We start from the raw sequence: 6000 nt of genomic DNA, 5'->3' as shown, positions 1-6000 counted from the left end.
ACTTATTTATGAAGCATTATCCCTAATTAGTCGAGCATAATGGTAAACACATGGGTGAAACTCTGGGTACCTCCACTTATTAATTGGACTTGAGCTCTTTAATTTTTTTGAATTAATTTATACATCTATTTAATGGAAATTATAATAGTTCTCTACTCATAGGGTGACCGTGAAAATTTAAGAAGATAGTGTTTGTGAAATGCTTCACACAGTATTTGGCATATAAATGTTAACCATTATTTGTAACTCATAAAGACAAGCCAGTACTTTCTAGTTAATGCCCTAGATTAGAATTCTACCCTCCTTCCCCCCACCTCCCGGTCTCTCTCCCCCTCTCCCTCCCTCCCTCTCTTCTTTGTTAAACAAAAGATAAGCAATCTCTTATCCATTCTGTCACTACCCTATCCCCCCATTACTATTCTAGTTGGCAGCTTGTCCAAGTTTCTTTTTTTTTTTTTTGAGACAGAGTCTCACTTTGTTGCCCAGGCTAGAGTGAGTGCCATGGCGTCAGCCTAGCTCACAGCAACCTCAAACTCCTGGGCTCAAGCAATCCTGCTGCCTCAGCCTCCCGAGTAGCTGGGACTACAGGCATGTGCCACCATGCCCGGCTAATTTTTTCTATATATATCAGTTTGCCAATTAATTTCTTTCTATTTATAGTAGAGACAGGGTCTCGCTCTTGCTCAGGCTGGTTTCGAACTCCTGACCTGGAGCAATCCACCCACCTCGGCCTCCCAAAGTGCTAGGATTACAGGCGTGAGCCACCTCGCCCGGCCTGTCCAAATTTCTTCATACCTGTCAAGAGGTTCTGTGACCACCCCAGTGGAGCTCTCCAGGGTGCTGGATTGCTAGTGCCCAATGCTCTCTGAGGGTGTCTTGGAGCCTGACCTGATTAATGCCTTGCCTTGTCCTAGGCCTTGTTACCTCAGGTTTGTGATTGCCAGCAGCTTTCTCCTTAGAAGAGTGCCAGAGTTGAAATCCCAAATGAGTAATAGATGAAGAGTCTTGCTGTCCTCCATTTTGCTCTAGTTTCCCAAATAGAGTATTACTTTTAGGCATAAATTCAGACTACCAAAAATGTCTCCAGAGTGCCTTATGCTCCCCAATACCAGGAATCTTCCAGAAACATTCTATGAAAGTGTTGAAGCTATCCTTGAATTTTAGGTCCATATTGAATTTGTATGGAACTTGGGCCTAAGGACTTCTTGACCAAATAAATTCAGAAAAGATTCTGAGTATTCCCAAAGACAATCAAGCTACCCAGTGAACTGTAGCTTACTCCTGCTTTCCAGCTAATTTTAAGGAGATTTCAGTGTTGATCTAGGAGAGGTAAAAGGCTTTGCACAATATCAACCACCAAATCCAGTGAAAAGGCTGAACAGAGAAATTTTGATACTCACTGTGAGTGTTCCTCCAAGTGTGTCCTCAAGTTTTCAATTTTCATAATTGCTTAATGACTTCATCCTTGTTGAGGTTTCTGAGGCTTTGTCTGCTTTTTAACCAGTGGTGAAACATTGGGAATCACTGAGATCCAAAAGTAACTTCTTGTGACATGATGGTATTATTCAAATTCCAAGGCAATAGGGCCCTGGTTCTTTCTGGATGGAATCCAAATTAATATTAAGACCTGTCACATTCTGACTGTCTCCAGAGAAGATGCCATGCTTCCCTGGAATTTATATTGTGTAATTTCTAGGCACTGAACATATTTCTTGGCTAAAGAAGATTCCTAATGAGATTGAGGACTGGAAAATCTTAAAACAGTCTTTGGTGACAAAGAATGAAGAATAGTAGGGTTTTTATCCGACTTAGCTTCTAACTGTTATGTATTCATTGTGACATCACATCTCCTACATTATCAAAAGCCAAGATATTTTGATTTAAAATATGATAGACTCTGAGGATTCAGAAAAGTTCTTATAATTCCGTGTGCATATATTCATGTGGGCATGAAATTGAAGTCTTTACCTTTCAACTTTTGACTTACAGATTGGTCCTCCCTGAAGCTCAGATATTAGGCACCTGAAAATTTACTAAGTGATTTATGCACTTCCTGCCTCTGTTAATTTTTGGAAATGAGGTGGTTCTAGAACCTTTCATATTTTCCTTCACATGTCACACTTGTTTAAGTTCCGGGAAGAAGAGAACAAATGAATTATGCAATCAAATAAACATTGGCATCCTTGGGCAGGGTACCAGTCTTACAGGTTAATCTAGAAGGAAACTTCAAAGCCCTAATTAAGGCCTCTTATCTGGTACTATAGACCAGACCAGACCAGCAAGCTTCCCTCTCAGCCTCACTCTGGTTCTTCTAGCTTTCCAGAGACCTAATACCTCAAAAGAAGAAGTCCCCAGCCTTGAAGCTTACAATCTTTCCAGCACCACTGGTATTAATAAGTTCTTATCTGGGACATTGTGTGTCAGAGAGGGGCACAAATAGAAAAGAGAATTCTATCCATCGTAGAGTCACTATCATATACTTTGTCATGCCATTCTGTCTTTGCAATAATTATTTTTCTCTCTTAGTACTTTAAGAATAGCATCTTTGTGATGAACTAAACTATGACATAATCAAGTATCTCGACTATTTCTAGGTTCTCATCATATTAATCATATATTCTAGTTTAAATTGGCCACTCAACCATAAGTTATGAGCCAAATATGCTACATGTAAATCTGGGGTGATATGATTATCCCATGAGGATGGAAATAGGGCCTCAAAGGATCAGCAGAATTCTGGGTCATATCTGCCAGAGGATCCCAAAGGTCTTGTGATTCATAGAATTACCTTTTTTCTCTATAACTGATGTAGCTAATTTATTCTGAAATAAGCACACCCATTCCAGTACCAGACTTGTTGTTAATAGGCGTGACACCTCTGAAAACTACAAATTATGATTATCTCATCCTAGTTCTCCTGGTACATTGTCACTATAGGAACAAATGCATCCAACATGGCTGCCAGAGCAGCTTTTCAGTTTAGCTAGTATTCTGGACTCTTTGCATGTGTCCACAGTTACTTGGATATCTCATATTTGCTGAAGTTAATGGCTAGCTATGAGGACCATATTAAATAAATAGCAGCTCCTCAAGGAATGGCATGGATTCTTGATGGCATTCTAACCTCTTGAGGTTAGAGAACCTCCAGATTGTAAAATAAATTAGTAATGCCAGAATTACCAGCCCCATGTTTTGGTGACTCAGTTTGAAGAGTGTGTATGTTTCCTGACTCTTGATCTAGAATACTTATTTTTATAGATATTTTATGGAACATTCCATTTTGATATCCGTATTAGAATAAGATCCTCCATTTTGCCACCTAAGGATTATGATAACCACAGCTATGAGAAAATGAATGCTAGCTTATGGCCACAAATGGGATAGCACTGGGTTGGAGTGAAGAATTAATGTAGTATTAAACTAAAACAGAAGATGAATACATTTAATAATACTTTTTTATAAAATAAAAATTATCAATGAAATCAACTGGAGGGATTTTCATTGCTTTTACCTCATTCCTTGACACCCAGTTTCATAGTCATCAATGAGCTTTGGTATCACGGTAGATGTGACATAAAGATGGTTCATCTCATACAATGCCAGAGTGTCTTCACTTCTCTTGTTGCCTAAAACATTGACTGTAGGCTGAAATATCTGGCTCAGAGGAAAGACTGACCAGTGTTCAATACTTGCCTCTGATACTTAGTAATTAATAGCATGACCTTTGAAGAAGCAGCTTGATTGAAGTAGACTGCATTTTCTTCATCTATAAAAGGTGGTAAGAATACCTTTCTTACAGGGTCATTTGGTGGATTCAGTGACTTAACACATGTAAGGCATTTAGCCCAATGTCTGACTTATAGTAGTCATACTATTTTTCTCCCATGTCTTTCACCATATGAACTTGAATCATTGCTTCCAAAATCTCATCTTGTTCTATAACATTTTTCTACCTTTTCTTCAGTTGGTACTCATCTCTACCCATCACATCCTGTGGATGAGCAAACAAATAGATAAAATATGCCATAATACAATGAATGATGCCACATACAGGGTAAACAACTGAGCTTCCCTCCTCTTCCTTAACTACTGAGTTTATGTACAATGTCTTCATGCAATAAATATTTATTGTGTGCCCATGATATGCCAGCCACTTTTCTAAGCAGCTGGGGATAGGGCAGTGAACAAAACAGAAAAATCCCTGCTCTCTTGGAGTTTATATTCTAGTGGAGAGAGATGGACAATAAACAATTAAATTAGTAAAACATGTAATTATCAGTACAGCATAGTAGATGGTGGTAAGTGCCCTGGAGGAAAAGAAAGAAAAGGAAAGAAATTGTATAAATAGTGTCAATATATGTGTATGTGGTGGTGATGGGGAGGGTCAATTTTAATAAGGTGATCAGGTAGCTTGGACTGTACTTCTTGACTCATTAAAAAAGAGAATCATAATATTTTAAAAATTCTGGATTGTCAGATTGGCAGGAGGCAAAAACTGTTTTGTAAAATTGGGAGTTTACAGCCTTGATCAGCATTCTTGGGACCAACCTTGGAGTTAGTAAAACTGGCTCAATTAGGCTATTTTTCCATTAGCTCTCTGTGAGTTCTCCTCTTCCAGCTTGGTACGAGGGACTCTATAAGTGAATAGGGAGGCTAGAGATAAAGTCAGTAGCTAGACTTGACCAAGTCCCACTTGGCCCAGACCAGACAAATCCCTTAGATGAGGAGGGTAGGGTACAATGAGGTCTCCAAGATGAGCCTGCTAGACCTCAAGAAGACTACTACTGTTGAACATTTACAGTTGGATCAGAAAACATGACTCTTATACTCAATCCATAGAGTGATGTAGAGGCTAATAAAGATGAAGGCTTATTTTAGGATATTTAGAGTCAATTAGGAAGCATTGGCCAAAGTGTGACATTATTTAGTCACCCCTAGACTCTAGCTGAGAGTCAGAAGTTGGCTCCAAAATGAGTCTTTTATGCTTTGAATGTCTACCAATGTTACAACCTTGACCTGGCTTGGGTCTAAGCCACTTGACTTTGACCATCTCTCATATCAGGTAACTTCCTTGAACCTTCACCTTGCTTCAAGTCAACCACCCTGGGATCCTGAGATGTTTTTACTTTGCCATAAACCAGCAAAGACATATGACATTCTGGCAAAGTTCCTGAAACTCCTGTTTCACTTTCCTGTTCATTCTACAGATGGCTTCTCTGGGGAAGGTTGTTTCAAGTAAACTTTTCCCTTATTTATCCATCCCATTTTCCTCCTGAGGCATGGACTAAGTAATATTAATAATTTTCAGCACCTGGGGATTTTGAAGAAGTAAGATCTTTTCCTTTTGGTCTTAGCTGAAAAGACATATTTGACTAACTATCCCTCGTTGACAATTCTCAAATTTATATCTCCATCCTTGGCCTCTCTGCCAAACTCCAGATGTGTGTATCCAATTGCCTTCTCAATATCTTTCCTTGGGTTTCTAATAGATATCACAAAGTCGACTAACTTCTAATCTTCCCTCCAAACCTATTTTACCAGCAACCTTTCCCATCTAAATTGATGTCATCTTCATCCTTCTAGTTGTTCAATCCAAAAACTCTGCAATGATCCTTGATTTTCTCTTTCATAGCCTACATCTACTTCACCAATAAATCCTATTAGCTTTACTTTTAAAATATATTCAAAATACAACCATTTCCTATCTACTCTACTGCTATTACCAAGCTGCCATCATATCTCACATGGAGTATTGCAATAGCCTCCTCCCTGGTCTCTCTGGCTATTATAGTCTTGCCCCATATGTAGTCTATTCTCTATACAGCAGCCAAAGGGATTCTTTTTGAATGTAAGCAAGATCATGCCACTCTTCTGTTCAAATTCTACCATGGATCCCATCTCACTTAGGATAAATGCTCAAGTTTTGCTTCTAAGGCCCTACATGTAAATGTATACTAGTGACTCCGTTGCTCAAGTGCTACCTGATATTTTGTACAGTCT

This window comes from Microcebus murinus, chromosome X, assembly GCF_040939455.1.
Source record: "Microcebus murinus isolate Inina chromosome X, M.murinus_Inina_mat1.0, whole genome shotgun sequence".
In the NCBI taxonomy this organism is placed as follows: domain Eukaryota; kingdom Metazoa; phylum Chordata; class Mammalia; order Primates; family Cheirogaleidae; genus Microcebus; species Microcebus murinus.
The sequence above is the reverse complement of the archived record's forward strand: the minus strand, read 5'-3'. Positions refer to the sequence as shown.